This window comes from Amblyraja radiata, chromosome 2 (assembly GCF_010909765.2).
Source record: "Amblyraja radiata isolate CabotCenter1 chromosome 2, sAmbRad1.1.pri, whole genome shotgun sequence".
In the NCBI taxonomy this organism is placed as follows: domain Eukaryota; kingdom Metazoa; phylum Chordata; class Chondrichthyes; order Rajiformes; family Rajidae; genus Amblyraja; species Amblyraja radiata.
In genome coordinates this window covers 79,085,223-79,102,775 of record NC_045957.1, presented here as the reverse complement: position 1 = coordinate 79,102,775, position 17,553 = coordinate 79,085,223, and positions in this window count along the sequence as shown.

Below are 17,553 nucleotides of genomic sequence, written 5' to 3'. Positions count from 1 at the left end.
TTAGCGTTACAAGCCGCTAAGAGACGTCCCTGAGCTCCGACGTACCCGCTACATTCATTCTCCATGCTTACCACGAGTTTGATTTTTTTTAAACTCGGGAGAGCTCTTGGAATGAACTCGTACCATGGGACAGGGCTATTAGTTAGTATGGAGTTCACACTGAAATTGGTGACATTGTGGACAGTGAAGCTGGTTATCTATGATATCAATGGGATCTTAATCAGATAAATATGAAGTGTTGCATTTCGTAGGACAAACTGGCACGGGACTTGCACTATAATTAGTAGGGCCCTGGGACGTGTTGTAGAACAGAGATACCAAGGAGTGCAGGTTCATACTTCCATGAAGATGATGACACAGGCTAAAAGGGTGGTGAAGAAGGTGTTTAGAGCACTTGTCTTTGTTGATCAGGATATTGACTGCAGGTGTTGGGACATCATATCAGAATCAGAATCAGATTTTATTCGCCAAGTATGTTTTGCAACATACGAGGAATTTCACTGGCCAGGTCAGTCATACAATTGAAAGCAACAGACTCTAAAACACATTTTAACATGAACATTCACCACAGTGACTCCTACACATTCCTCACTGTACTGGAAGGTGAAATAAAGTTCAAGTCTCTCCGTTGACGGGACAGTCTTGATTCCCATAGCCGGCGGCGTTCGGGCCCTCCATGTCGAGGCATTCAGCTCCCGCATCGGGGGGATGTCACCTCCCCCGCACCGGGCGATCAAACCTCGCGTCGGGGCTGGTCGAGCCTTTGGAGTACTGCATGCAGTTCCAGTCATTAAACTCGAAAGAGTAAAAAAATGATTTACAAGTATGCACTAAGATAATTATAAAGAGAGGCTGGATAGGCTGTGTCTTTATTCTCTTGAGCATAGGAAGCAGAGGGTGACCTTACAGAGGTAAGTCAAACCATGAGTGTCATATAGAGGCTATACAGTCTCCATCTTGCAGAAATGTAAAACTAGAGAATGCAAATTTAAGGTTAGAGGTGAAAGATTTAAAATGGACTCAAAGAGTAACTTTCTCCCCCACAGAGGGTGGTGCATACACAGAATGAGCTGCCAGAGGAAGTAGTAGAGGCGGGTACATGTATGACATTTAAAAATACAGAGATAGAAACATATATAGGAACAGTTCAGAGTGAAATAGGTGACAGGCAAGTGTGACTAGCTCTCAGGCAACTTGGTTGCATGGTCAAATTTGGCCAAAGGACCTATTTTCATTCTGTATACCTCCATGATTTGATGACTACACGAAGCAAGGAAAAGCCAATATCCACCTTGAAATTACTAATGCCCGTTTTACTTTCGCAAACCAGTTCGATTTTAGTATTCAATTAACTGAATTAAATTTGAATTAATTTTACTGAATTTTGTACTCAATATGTCAGATCATTATAAACCTCTGGAAAACAAAGACAGTGATTTCCCCTCTTGCATATGATTTTAGTATCACACACTGCAGTACTCTATGCAGGCTACCCTGGAAAATTGATCACTCTAAATGAAGATTTCAGTTAGAGTGTCACAGTTTAACCACAATAATGGGCATCCAGAAGACTTCGGCTCATCCTTTGATGATCAAGTTCAGGACATGTTTCATGATGTTTGACATCATGAGCTTTTGATTTGCCCCTCGATACTTAAGAAATAAATTTGTCTTGAAATCCAATGCCACTCATTACCACCAAGCACTGTATGTAGCCTGGACTATAACATCTCCTCCGGTTTCAAAATACTGTTCTACTTAACAGAATGGAACCACATTTCAGAAACAACCAAGTAACATCTGGTGTTCCTTCCAGTTGCAAATATATGCAATGTTTATTAGGTGAGTGAGTGGTTGGTTCTCTTTTTTTTTAATCACATACTTAAGGGACAACAAATTTAAGGGGGAAAACAAATCTGGATTTTTACATCACTCACAAGATCCCTCATTTGTTGCCCATTTATTGCAGTTGTGGTTGGCACATTACAGAAACAAAGTGGATTCTTTGGGAAGGCTGTTAAAGGATTACCCAGGATGTTATGTGGATTAGAGAGTATTAGCTATGAGAGGTTGCAGAAACTTGGACTGTTTTCTCTAGAACATCAGAGGTTAAAAGGGGACCTGATAAAAGTATATAAAATTCTGAGAGGCACAGATAAGTAGGCAGCCAAAGTATTTTTCCAAGAGTGGAAATGATAAATACTAAAGGGTATAGATTTATGGGGGAGGAGAAAAGTTTTAAGAAGATTTATGAGGCAAATTTTTGCTTTTACACAAGAATTTTAACAAAAAAATACACAAGCAAAAACCAAGAATACAGAGAATAGTAGATGCCTAAACTCACTGCAACCCGAGGTGGTGGAACCATATAAAAGCAACATTTAATAGACATGGGATAGAGGGATATGGATCACGCACAGCTAGGTGGGTTTACGTAAAATCAGCATTAAGGTCATCATGGACATTGTGGGCTGAAGGGTCAGCTCCTGTACTTTACTGTTCTATGTTCCATGTTATATTTGCCCTTGAGAAGAAGATGATGCAATTAGGATTTGGCATCTCATTCATTCCAAAACCTGGCATTATATATTTGATCTGTTCCCACAACAATCTGTGACATGATCAATATATTTTTGTCTAGTTTGTTCAGATATTTGGTTCAGCTATTTTGCAGGCTCTGAAACCATTCTGTCCGTCTATTCGCAGCTTAGAAAGCATTACAGATGGGACAGAAATATTTACCTTGATGACCAGTCAATGTGAACAGCCGAGATGGAGAATACAGGAGGCATAAGGGATAGGACTAGAATTAGGCCACTCGGCCCATCAAGTCGGCCATTCTATCATGGCTGATCTATCTCTCCCTCCGAACGCCCTTCTCCTGCCTTCTCCCCATAACCTCTGACATCTGTACTAATCAAGAAATGCAAAAGCCTAATATAGCTCTTAAGTAAAGAACCCAGGTTCTCAATCAATTGATTATACTCTTTTTGTTCAATGAATTCAGGTGTACCATCAGAACTTTACTATGTTTAAGTATTAGTATTAGTTTATTATCGTCATGTGTGCTGAGATGCAGTTAAAAACAATTTTTTCGAAGCTATTCAATTAATTCACATAATACGACATAAATAGAATCAAGCCATACACAAATAAAACAGGTAGTGCAAAGAGAAAAGTACTAGGATGCAGAATATAGTTTTGCAGCATTGTAACATTACAGTTACAGAGAAAATGTCAATGTGCGCAATTGGATTAGTTGGAAGATTGGGTCTGCACTCTAATTTATGGGAGACCATTCTGTATGAGAAGACCATTCAAGACCGATTACCACCGGGTGGCGCTTCGATGGCAGCCTCGCCTACAGTCTGTCTGAACTTTTCGTCTTTTATTTGTTATTATAAGTGTATTTAAAAAAATTGTGTTAATGTTCTCCGGTTTGTTTTACGTGGGAGGTGAACGGGAGGGTCGAAGGAAACTTTTTTCAATCTCTTACCTTGCCGGAGATGTGATTGTTTTCCGGGTCATATCTCCGGTCGCTCTGCGGCCTAACATCGTGAAGCTGGAGACCTTGCTTGAGACTAACTATGAGCCTCACTGCGGGGCGTGGACTTACCATTGGAGCTGATTCCTTGTCTGGTATCGATGTTCCAACTGCAGCCTGTGGACTTTAACATCGAGGAGCTTGCAGTCTCGGGAGAGACCGAGTCGGGAAGCTCCAAAACCGCTCGACGTTCCACTAGCCCCGACCCGAGTTAGATCGCCCCGCGGCGGGGAGCTGAGATTCCCCCCTGAAGCAGGAGCTTGATCGCCCCGACGAGGAGGACCGCCGCCGGCTACAAGAGTAAGATCGTCCCAAAAAACGGAAGGTTAGAGGCCCCCGACCATCGGAGGGCAAAGATGGGAAGAGATTTTGCTTTTTTGCACCTTCATCAATACAATACAATACCGTTTATTTGTCATTTGAACCTCACATGAAGTTCAAACGAAATTTGGTTTCTGCAGACATACAAGAAAAGAACCAAGACACACACCAACACAATTTACACAAACATCCATCACAGTGAATCTCCTCCTCACTGTGATGGAAGGCAAAGTCTTGTCTCTCCCCTGCTCTCCATTCCTCTCCCAAAGTCAAAGTCAAAGCCCCCGGCGGGCGCTAGCAAGTCCCACGGCCACTTAAAGCCACGCTGGGCGATGCAAAGCCCTGCTCCGGGTCCCGATGTCGGAGCCCCCGGCGGGTGCTAGCAAGTCCGTGGCCATTTAAAGCCGCGCCGGGCGATGTAAGGCCCCGCTCCAGGTCACTCTCAACCCCGCAATTCGAGCGGGAGAAGTCGCCGTTGCCGGTGCCCCACAAAGCGGTCTCCCACCGGGGACCCGCGAGCTCCCGGTGTCGCCATCCACTGGAGTCGGGTCGCAGCCGCGCACCACCGCAGCTCTCCAAGCTCCTAAGCCGGCCAGCTCCACAATGGTAGGTCCGCAGCTCCGCAGGCTCAGTAACTTGAGCTGTCGTTCCGGTTGGAGGCCGCTCCACGGTGCTAGGCCCCAACGGCAATGGAGACCCGACAGGGAAAAGGTCGGGTCCCCGTACAGGGAAGAGATCTAAAAGTTTCCCCCACCCACCCCCCCACCCCCACACATACACAGTCAAAAACCCACCACAAACTGTACACTCAACAGGACAATAAAATAAAAAGAGACAGACGGACTGCAGAGGCCGCTGCGACGTCGGTCGCGCCGCCAACCCGTACACGGTTGAGGAATGTGGAGGAGTCACTGTGGTGGATGTTTATGTTAAAAATGTATTTTGTGCGTTTTGTTGCTTTTTATTATTATGACTGTATGGCATATCAAATTTCTCGTATGTTACATGGCATACTTGGCTAATAAAGTATGATTATAATTATGATTATGATTAATCTGATAACAGAGCGAAATAAACTGTTCCTTAGTCAGGTGGTACATACTTTCGAGCTTTGGTATCTTCCGCCCAATGTGAGAGAAGAGAGAATGACTGGGGTGAAAAAGGTCCTTAATTCTGTTGGCTGCTTTCCAAAAGCACTCTGAAGTGTTAGTGGAGTTGATGTGCAGAGTCTGGTCTGTGTGACGGACAGGGCTACATACACACATCTACAATTCTGCAATTTGTTGCCATCTTGGGTAGTGCCGTTCCCAAACCAAGCTCTGGAGCAGAAATAGATGGCACCGAGGATTAAAAATGCCTAAGTAACTTTCTGCTGCCGGAGATGATTATTTCCATCTCTCTTCATGACACACACTATACAAATTTAGAAATATATTGTCCTACCTTCAATACCGCTGGGACTAAATCCTGTAACTCCCACAAATGGGTAGCTGCATTTCATGAGAATAACCATCACCAGCTTGCCAAAGATAATAAATGATAGGTGAGATAGTCGCAGATAAGTCAGGTGGGGCAGTGATGGATAGAGATATTAACCTAGGGTGGAGGTCATGTGAAGAATATAAAGGGCTGTAGATGGTGGAATCTGATATAAAAGAAAGATGGGGAATGAAATGTAGAATCAGAGGGAGGAATGGTGGCAGATGGAAACCGACCGGGGGGGGGAAATATGGGACCAGATTAGGGAGGGTTGGGGTGATCGGTAGGTGGAAGTGGGGAAAATGAAGTTTGTGATGGGGGAGTGGGGGAAAGCTGCACATGAGAGACCCTGCATAGGTCAGAAGGAAAGTGGGTGAGAGTTTAACCCGTAAATGGGGAGTCCAATGATTATGCCATAGGGTTGTAGGCTACGCAAGGGCAACATGAGTTGCTCTTCTAGCTTGTATACAGCCTCATTCGGGCCATTGAGAAGGCTGATGACATACATGTCTGTGTGGAAATAAGGAGTGGAATTGAAGTGATTTGCAACTGTAAGCCTCAACAAAACAAAAGGTCAGTGGACCAGTCACCTAGCCTATGCTTGGTCTCACTGACACTGAGTGCAACAAGTGCATTAGATACAGGGGACAATAGACAATAGGTGCATGAGTAGGCCATTTGGCCCTTCGAGCCAGCACCACCATTCAATGTGATCATGGCTGATCATACCCAATCAGTTCCCCATTCCTGCCTTCTCCCCATATCCCCTGACTCCGCTAACTTTAAGAGCCCCATCTAGCTCTCTCTTGAAATTATGCACAGAACCGGCCTCCACCGCCCTCAGAGGCAGAGAATTCCACAGACTCACAACTCTCTGGGAGAAAAAGTGTTTTCTCATCTCCGTTGTAAATGGTTTACCCATATTCTTAAACTGTGGCCCCCTGGTTCTGGACTCCCCCAATATCGGGAACATGTTTCCTGCCTCTAGCGTGTCCAAACCCTTAATAATTTTATTGCAATAAGATCCCCTCTCGTCCTTCTGAATTCCCAACTATACAAGCCCAGCCGCTCCATTTTCTCAGCATATGACAGTCCTGCAATCCCGGGAATTAACCTTGTAAACCTAATAGGTTTACTCAATAGCAAGAATGTCCTTCTTCAAATTAGGGGACCAAAACTGCTCACAATACTCCAGGTATGGTCTCACTAGGGCCTTGTACAACTGCAGAAGGACCTCTTTGCTCCTATACTCAACTCCTCGTGTTGTGAAGGCCAACATGCCATTCGCTTTCTTCCCTGCAAGCTGTACCTGCATGCTTACTTTCATTGACTGATGAACAAGGACCCCAGACCCTGTTGTACTTCCCCCTTTCCCAATTTGACACCATTTAGATAATACTCTGCCTTCCTGTTTTTGCTACCAAAGTGGATAACCTCAAATGTATCCACATTAAACTGCATCTACCATGCATCTGCCCACTCCCCCAACCTGTCCAAGTCACCCTGCATTCTCATAGCACCCTCCTCACACTGCCACCCAGCTTTGTGTCATCTGCTAATTTGCTAATGTTACTTTGAATCCCTTCATCTAAATCAATGATGTATATTGTAAATAGCTGCGGTCCCAGCACCGAGCCTTGCGGTACCCCACTTGTCACTGACTGCCATTCTAAAAAGGGAACCATTAATCCCTACCCTTTGTTTCCAGTCTGCCAACCAATTTTCTATCCATGTCCATCCATTTCTACCCCCAATACCATGTGCCCAAATTTTGCCCACTAATCTCCTATGTGGGAACTTATCAAATGCTTTCTGAAACTCCAGGTACACGACATCCACTGGCTCTCCCTTGTCCATTTTTCTAGTTACATCCTCAAAAAATTCCAGAAGATTAGTCAAGTATGATTTCCCCATTGTAAATCCATGCTGATTCGGACTGATCCTGTTACTGCTATCCAAATGTGCCGCTATTTCATCTTTTATAATTGAATCCAGCATCTTCCCCACCATCGATGTCAGGCTGACTGGTCGATAATTCCCTGTTTTCTCTCTCCCGCCTTTCTTAAAAAGTGGGATAACATTTGCTACCCTCCAATTCACAGGAACTGATCCTGATATATAGAACATTTGAAATGACCACCAATGCATCCACGATTTCTAGAGCCACTTCCTTAAGTACCCTGGGATGCAGACCATCAGGCCCTGGGAATTTATCAGCCTTCAGTCCCATCAGTCCTCCCAGCACCATTTCCTGCCTAATGTGGATTTCCTTCAGTTCCTCCGTCACCCCAGATCCGCTGGCCACTAGTTCATCAGGAAGATTGTTTGTGTCCTCCTTAGTGAAGATGGATCCAAAGTACCTGTTCAACTCATCTGCCATTTCCTTGTTCCCCCATTATAAATTCACCTTTTTCAGTCTTCAAGTGTCCAACTTTGGTCTTGCCAATTTTTTTCCTCTTCACATACTTAAAGAAGCTTTTACTATCCTGCTTTATATTCTTGGCTAGCTTGCCTTTGTTCCTCATCTTTTCGCCCTGTATTGCCTTTTTAGTTATCTTCTGTTGCTCTTTAAACATTACCCAATCCTCTTGCTTCCTGCTCATCTTTGCTGCGTTGTACTTCCCTTTTATTTTTATACTGCTCCCGTCGTCCTTTGTCAGCCACGGTCGCCCCTTACTCCCCTTGGAATCTGTCTTCCTCTTTGGAATGAACTGACCCTGCACCTTCTGTATTATTCCCAGAAATACGTGCCGTTGTTGTTCCCCTGTCATCCTTGCTAGGGTATCTTTCCAGTCAACTTTGGCCAGCTCCTCCCTCATTGCTCCATATGCCCCTTTGTTCAACTGTAACACTGACACCTCAGATTTACCATTCTCCCTCTCCAACTGTAGATTAAAACTTACCATATTATGGTCACTACATCCTAATGGCTCCTTAAGCTCATTCCTTTATCAAATCCGATTCATTACACAACATTAAATTCAGAATTGCCTTCTCCCTGGTAGGCTCCAGTACAAGCTGCTCTAAGAATCCATCACAGAGGCACTCCACAAACTCCCTTTCTTGGGGTCCAGTACCAACATGATTTTCCCAGTCTACCGGCATGTTGAAATCTTCCATAACAACCCTAGCATTGTATTTATGACATGCCAAGGTGCTTGTAAATCTGTATCTCACATGGAAGAGCAGTTGGAGTTCCTGAATGGAAGTGAGGGTGAGGTCTGGGGACATGTGCGCACCTGCTGCAGTTGCAGGGGAAGGCGTTTTGGGAGGTGGGGGAGTGGGATGAATAGCAAAGGAGCAACAGAAGAAGTGATCTCTGCAGAAAGAAAAAGAGGTGGGGAGGAAAAAATGTGACTGGTGAAGGCATCTTGTTGATGCTGGCAGGAATGTCGAACCTTTGCGTAATGCTTTCTCCAGGAATAGCAAGTGTTTCAGCGGAAGAACTGCCTGATAATGACTCCGTTACACCTTCAGTAACTATACTATTTATCCACAAATTGCAGTCAAATCAACATCCCTTACACTTGGGAAAAAGTAAATAATAACAGTGTCAAAAGTGATGAGAACATGATGTACAGATTGACACCTGTAGAAAAACAATGAGAACATTTTATAGCATTTGAGTGAGCAGTGGAGACCAGATTATAAATACATCAAGAGAGCATGGAACATTTTAAGAGTCACATCTCACAGTGTTCACAGATTCCCAATGTTGAAAGATATAAAATCGTATTTTCTAAAACTGCTGACAATCCGAGACCATTTAACTAATTGGACTGTGTGTCAGTAATATCTCTCAACTGCAATTAATTGAAAAGTGGGTCAACTATTAAAAACACTCATGGTTAACACATGCCATGGCACCGTTGCAAAACTGTGTTTGCCTCTTGAAAGTTATGTTAAATATGGCATGTGGAATTGTTCCTGCTCCCTAAGTACTCCCCACTCATCAGACGGGTTAAACCAACTGTGAGGACAGTTAAAGTCTGGTCAGAGGAAGCGGACTTCACACTTGAGCAGTGTTATGGAAACACTGACTGGAAGGCGTTTGCAGCCCAGGCCACCCTTGACTCTCACACGGACATTGATTCCTACACATCCTCTATTCTGGACTTTATAAACTCCACCATCAATAGTGTCACCTCCCTCAAACAGGCGACCATATTCCCGAATCAGAAGCCATGGATGAACAGCGAGGTCAGGCTACTGCTGAACGCACGGGGCACCGCTTTCAGGTCAGGCGATGCTCGAGCCTACAGCTCATCCAGGGCTAACCTGAAGAGGGGCATCAAGAAGGCCAAGCACTGCCATAAGCTCAGGATTGAGGAGCACTTCAACAACAACTCCGACCCCCGACGCATGTGGCAAGGCATCCAGGCCATCACGGACTACAGACCCTCCAACACCACCCCCACACCCAGCGACGCCTCCTTCCTTGAGGAGCTTAATCACTTCTATGGCCGCTTCGACAGGGACAATCTAGAGACAACCATCAAGGCTGTGCTACCTGCTGATCACCAACCCCTCACACTCACCCCCTACGACGTATACGTGGCACTGAGTAGGACTAATGCACGTAAGGCTGCTGGCCCTGACGGCATTCCCGGGCGCGTGCTCAGGGCCTGTGCTGCGCAGCTGACAGACGTCTGGACTGACATCTTCAACCTGTCACTTGCCCAAGCAGTTGTCCCCACGTGCCTTAAAACCACCTCCATCGTGCCAGTGCCAAAACACCCCACTGCGGCAAGCCTCAATGACTTCCGCCCAGTTGCACTTACCCCCATCATCACCAAGTGCTTCGAGAGGCTGGTCCTGGCACACCTAAAAAGCTGCCTATCCCCCACACTGGATCCCTATCAGTTTGCCTACCGCAAGAACAGGAGTACGGAGGATGCCATCTCAACGGCACTTCACTCCGCCCTCTCCCACCTCGACAACAGAGACACTTACGTAAGAATGCTGTCATCGATTACAGCTCAGCATTCAACACCATTATACCCTCTAAACTGATCACCAAACTCGGTAACCTGGGCATCGATCCCTCCCTCTGCAACTGGATACTGGACTTTCTAACCAACAGACCACAGTCTGTTAGGTTAGACAAGCACACCTCTTCAACCCTCACCCTGAACACCGGTGTTCCACAGGGCTGGGTGCTGAGCCCCCTCCTCCACTCCCTCTTCACCTATGACTGCACACCTGTACATGGTACTAACACCATCATCAAGTATGCAGATGATACAACGGTGATTGGCCTCATCAGCAACAACGATGAGTCGGCCTACAGGGAGGAGGTCCAGCACTTAGCAGCATGGTGCGCTGACAACAACCTGGCCCTTAACTCCAAGAAGACCAAGGAGCTCATTGTAGACTTCAGGAAGTCCAGGGGCGGCACGCACACCCCCATCCACATTAACGGGACGGAGGTGGAACGTGTTTCTAGCTTCAGGTTTCTGGGGGTTAACATCTCCGATGACCTCTCTTGGACCCACAATACCTCAACTCTGATCAAGAAGGCTCACCAGCGTCTCTTCTTCCTGAGGAGACTGAAGAAGGTCCATCTGTCTCCTCAGATCCTGGTGAACTTCAACCGCTGCACCATCGAGAGCATCCTTACCAACTGTATCACAGTATGATATGGCAACTGCTCTGTCTCCGACCGGAAGGCATTGCAGAGGGTGGTGAAAATTGCCCAATGCATCACCGGTTCCTCGCTCCCCTCCATTGAGTCTGTCCAAAGCAAGCGTTGTCTGCGGATGGCGCTCAGCATCGCCAAGGACTGCTCTCACCCCAACCATGGACTGTTTACCCTCCTACCATCCGGGAGGCGCTACAGGTCTCTCCGTTGCCGGACCAGCAGGTCCAGGAACAGCTTCTTCCCGGCGGCTGTCACTCTACTCAACAACGTACCTCGGTGACTGCCAATCACCCCCCCGGACACTCCTCCCACAGGAAAAACACTATATCCGTATATATGCTTATGTAAATATTTATTCAAATCATATGCTATGTCGCTCTTCCAGGGAGATGCTAAATGCATTTCGTTGTCTCTGTACTGTACACGGACAATGACAATTAAAGTTGAATCTGAATCTGGATCTGAATCTGAATCTGCATCACCTGCCATTGTTTTCTTTCTTATATTATTTGCAATATAGATGTCAGGGTAAAAGCAGAATTTCTTGTCTTCCATTTCAATCTAAGAATGCCCATTAAGGTTTTTCATTACCAATGCTCGTACCCTTGAACATTTTTTTACGAGAAAATCCCCCCAAACGATCAACACCTTGTCATTTATTATTTTCTAGATCTTACTATTTGGACAATTATTTATATTAAACTCAGTTTGTTGAAAATTATTGTATACATTGATTACATCACATAAAGGTTCTGATTTACAACATGTTGCAATTTTGTTGGTTCTTGACAATCAATCTGCATGCAATAGTGAAATGTTAACCAAAATCTCTCATTGGTGTTTTTTGTTAACATCCACATTTGTGAAATTCCATTTATATCATGTGCATAAGACAACAATAAGTCAACAGATAAATCAATGATTTTTGTCGGGCACTTACTTAAAACAATACCAAATAGCCCATTAAAGCACTGAAATTGAACCAGTGAGCAAAATGCTGATATTTCCCAGCATGATAATTGTTCCAATGTAGAGTATAGGAAGTGGCAGAATCATTCTTTTGATCAGTGGGTCTTGAGATGATAAGCCAGGTAATAAAAGAATAGCTGCAGAATCTGTGAGAAGGATATTCACCACAGGTTGGCAAAAACAAAAAGGGCACAGCAGATCAATCGTTCCATGAACCCAGTGGACTTGAACAAATCTATTAAAGCGTGGTGTAAATGTTCATTTATCTAACGTCTTAACATAAAAAAACAACGTCAACCTCAACAAAACTCATTTCAGACTCAATTTTCCTCTACCTTAAAATATGTATACAGAATCTCTCAGAAAGAGCATTGCTTAAGAGTAAATTTACAAAAAACACAAACAAACACAAAGGCGATATCCTTTGCTCCATAGATGCTGCTGCACCCGCTGAGTTTCTCCAGCATTTCTGTGTACCTTCGAATTTTCCAGCATCTGCAGTTCCTTCTTAAACAAATTGGGAAATTTATTTGTTTTTCGAGGAAATGTCCCCGAGACAATTATCAATCCAATATTTTTGTTCCCTGTTGCTTCCCCAAAATCCTGCAAGCACTTCGAGGACTTGAGCCTCTGAAATTGAAGTAAGCTGGCAGAAGAAGCAGAGCAACCCTCTAGTGTTTCTTTTAGAGGATCATTAAATGGTGATCAGCAAGTGGTTCTGAGGAGCTTTTGTGTAACTGACTCAAGTGGAAAGACAATTACAACCATGTTGGCAATACTCAAAGTGTAAACAAACTAAAAAAAAACACTTGGGACTCAAATACAGAATCAAACCATTTAAAAGGATCTCCCACTGTGGATAGTTAATGCATCATTGGTCTTGCATCACTGGCTTTCCTTCCAGTAGTAATGATTTTGCATCTGTCATCATTAATATTGACCTCTGCTGTGTCCACTCTTGCTTCAGCAGGTCTCACGAAAGGCATGTCTTTCAAATACAAATTTTGAAAAACACATGTACTAATTTATTACATTTTTGATGCACTCTTCCTCTAAATCCTCTCAGTTCTAATTTATTTCTTACTCTTAAAGTAAAAATAAAGATGGAACATATGCACTATTAAAAAAAAAACAGATGTATCAATGCAACTTCATCTTATTTAATTTTAACACTCTCACTAAAATAATGGGCAGTTTGCACAGCTATATCCTGGAGTGTAACCAACTTTCGCTTCTAGGCTTCAGTGACAGATATTGAGTACACATCATTGCTAATCCCTCATTGTTAAAGTTGCTTATATCCATTTAGCTATTGAATTTTGCTGAAGCAAGAAATATGAGAGATTTGATTTTAAATAACAGTTCTAATCCCTCAGGATTTCCCCAAAGCATTTTACAACCTACCAAGTACATTATTTTTTAACATGCAGCCATTTTTTCTAAAGTTTAATCACAGTTTTAAATTATGAAACACAGCAGCTAACTTGCACACAACTTTCACAAACAGTAGCCTGGCAAGATATGTTTTAGTAATGTTAGCTAAGACTGAAATATTGGCCAGTATGCATGAATGAATGCCTCTGCTCTTGATTAAAACATTGTGAAAGGATTTATTTATATACATTTGCAAAAGTCTATTGATGAAATATGTTGTCCACAAGCTAGTATCTTCAATAATAAATTATCCTTCTGCATTGCACTGATGTGACTGCTTATACTTGAAAGTGGGACTTCAACCCAAAGACTTCTAATTGAGCCCAAAGACTTCTAATTGAGTCCAAAAGGATTAAGAGATCTTCTTGAATATTTAGTCTGTCATATTTATGTAGAAAATAAGACAATGGTTACTTCATTAGCTTCATATAAAATACTTGAATTTAAAATGATACTATGATAACAGGGGAATTTACATGCAGCTAATAAATAAAATGCAATAAAAAGCTAACATTTGAAATTATGTCTTAAAATGGTTGGGCTTGTATAAAAGGAACTGATTCATGTTTACCCTCCAGCAAAATAAGTGGGTATCCTTACTCATTCCGGTTTACATGTGACTCCAGATTCACATCACATGGTTGCCCTTGAAAATAACTAAGAGATCTTTCAGCACAAGGACAATTATGGGTTGCCAATAATCACAGACCTCATCCGTAATGTCTATATCTTATGAATCAATACACAAAAAAAACATGCCTATAATCTTGATGATAACGCAATTATTAGACTACAGCTTGGCGTTCAATACCAAGCTGGGTACTCGAGGAGGTGCAGTGTTGTGCCGATCCTGTCCACACACAAAAACTAGTGAGCTTAATTATCTCTTTTTGGAATTTGGAGGGGGTACAGTGGTACATTAAATATCACTGCGACGCTGCAGAAATCTGTTTTAAAAGTTTCTGCGTGTTTTGGGGCTCCGAGCAGTATTATCAACAAACTGAGCAGCTCCCACTACTGTGGGTGGCAACTTGCCAGGAAACTGTGGCACACCAAAAGGGGGAGTTTCTGGACCTTTACACCTGCGTCCGGAACAACGTCCCTTACTGCCTTGTCAATGCTGATAGGGCCGGTCTGACTTTCGTACGGTGTGGGAGTTTTTTCTGCACCTTCTCAACACCCTTCTGCATAATTGGAACCTGGAGCTGATGAAGCCACCTTTCTCTCAGCAAGACCAGCGGAGATAGGCCTCCAACAACGAAGAATGCAAGCAAATCCCTTTTGTTGCTGCAGGAGCAGCGAAGACCAGATGGGATTGCCTGCAAAATTCAGCAGCTCACCAGCTCACCAGGGAAGCCGGGCAAAGAGGTGGTGATGCATCAGTTTTTCATGGGAACCGTGTAAGAATAAGGGGTAAGCCACTTAGAACGGAGATGAGGAAAAACGTTTTCACATAGTTGTGAGTGTGGAATTCTCTGCCTCAGAGGGCGGTGGAAGCTGGTTCTCCATGCTTTCAAGAGAGAGCTAGACAGAGCTCAAAGATAGCAGAGTCAAGGGATATGGGGAGAAGGCAGGAACAGGTTACTGATTGTGGATGATCAGCCATGATCACATTGAATGGCAGTGCTGGCTCGAGGGGCCGAATGCCCTACTCCAAGCCTATTGTCTATTTTCTATTGGGAGCCGCCATTATCGACTTTCGAGGCAACACTACTTGCCCCCCTCCCTCGAACTGTTGCATATTGTTTTGTGTGTTGACTTGGCCTTGTGCCATTAGGAATGTGTGTCCGTCTGGCATGTGTAAAGGGCCTGTCCCACTGTATGAGGTAATTCAAGAGTTCTCCTGAGTTTTCTCCTGATTCAAACTCGGAGAATGTCCGTAGCGGGTCCGTAGGAGTTCCTGGATGTCTCGTAGCGGCTCGTACGAGTAACGGTAGGTACTCGGGAAATCCGGAAAACGTGTGACATTTTTTAAACACTGTGTTGTTACTTTTTACTCATACGAGCTGCTACAAGACATCCACAAACTCCTACAGACCCGCTACGGACATTCTCCGAGTTTGAATCAGGGGAAAACTTGGGAGAACTCTTAAATTACCTCGTACAGTGGGACAGACCCTTAAGTGTTACGTTTAAATTGTAGCACCTGATACCATGCAGGGTCAGTGTTCTGGGGGATCAGGGCCTTCTGGGAGCTATGCAAAGGTGGCTGCTTCAGCTGCATCGGTTGCTCCTCTTAGGGCCCCGTTCCCCATCAGGAACCTGCTTTTCGAGCATGTTATAAGGTACTACTTGTCCCCCCAGATGAACATGGAGGACTGCGCAACTGCTGTGGCTGTGGTGGCCAAGCCCGCAGGTGACCTGAACATGGGCAGGTTGTTTGGGAAGCCGTGTTCTTCCTCAAGTCCGTTGAGGGCGTGAATGCGGGCCATGAGTAAAGGGATCTCAGTGGGGGGAACATTCCTGCAGGTCGAGCCCTTGGCGACCACCCCGCAGCGGGTGGTCCTGTCCAACGTCCGCCCTGCATCACAAATGAGGCCCTCCTGTCCCCACCTTCACACCCTGGGGAAAGTCCTCACAGACATTACCCCGATATCCCAGGGGATCCGCAGGAAGGAGCTGCGGCACATTCTTTCCCTCCAGCGCCAGCTGACAATGTTGCTGGACTGCGAGGAGGAAGTCAACAGGCTCTTCTGTGTCCAGCAGGATGGGCGTGATTTTGCCGTCTTCTGGATAACGGAGCGCCCAAGGTGCCATGCCTGTAAGAAAGTGGGGCATATTCGGAGGAATTGCCCCAAATCCCGGGCAGAGGCCTTTGCCTCCGGTGCCACTAACCATCCTCCCCCCACTGCTCCCATCCTCCCTGTAGTTGTGTCAGGGAACCCTGGGGTTGCGCAGAGCGCTGGTGGGGGTGGGGAGGATCAGAAGAAGAGGGGCAAGACGGCAAAGAAAATGAAACACCTGGGGAATAATACCCGCAGAGCCGAAGAACGTTCCACCCATCCCGTCACCTCCCATTAGAGAGTCCGCAAGCCCCATATTCCAACCGAGGGCAGAGGGGATTGGGCTGGAGGAGGGGGAACCCGCAGATGAAGGTTGCTCAGGTGACCCCAGAGAGTGAGCTCTCCCCCTTTAAAAAAGTGAAGGGGGATTCTCTTTGGGGAGGAGCGGAAGGGGGACAAACGGGAATCCTCCAGTGGGGAGGGGAGTACTGTGGTGAAGGAAGACTCCCGCCCTCTGGTTCGGGCCCTGGTCCCATGCTCTGGAGGGAATTCTGGGGAGGGTGGCGATGTGGACCACTCGGGTGATATGGAGCAGAGGGAGATTCCTGTTTGGGAGGGAGTCCCGCATCATGCATCCAAGGAAGCCCAGGAGCAACCCACCCACGACTAGGTGTAAAGCACATCTCTGGAGTTAGAGACTGTAGGTGTGGAGGGGGTAGGGGAAACCAGCCGTTCTCTCCCTCAAGACCTGGCTTCAGAGGGACTCCCTGAGTTTGGGCACCAGAGTCCCCTCTGAGCCCAACTGGTGGAGGGATAGACGCCTCCTCCATCAATGGTGTTGACTCTCTGGGTACATCTGGGGAAGGCCCCTCTGCCACTGGCCCCAGGGTTCGGACTGAGGTGGAGGAGACACCAATGGGAGGGGCAGAGGCAACCGCCGCACAGTGGGGTGGGAGTCTCGAGCACCAATGGGCCTGCCCACTTCGGCGATTGTTCAGGCGATTACTGGTGACTGTCAAGTTGCCGGCAGTCACCTGAAAAACCGGCAACTGGAACGTCGACTGTCAGAGTGGAACACACACACTCACACACATCGCTTCCTTCACCAGCCCATTATGCAGGCGGGGGACAGGGCAAGCGGGGGGAGCGCTGTCTGAGTGAAATTCACATGGTACAATGTCAATGTAATACAGACACACACCGCAATGAACAGGAAGGTTGTATAATAGTTATTTAATATAGGAGTGTAACATAGTGTAAGGAGTGTAACATAGTTGTTGGAAAATGAAGTGTCTAGATAATTTGGTGGTTTTGCACTATAGTGGTGGGTGTGTTACCACCGTTTGGTTTTGTATCATGATCGTAATTAAATAATTTATTTTTGATTTTTTTAAAAACTGTTTACCAAGCTCACCGAACTGGGTCTCAGCGCATCCCTCTCC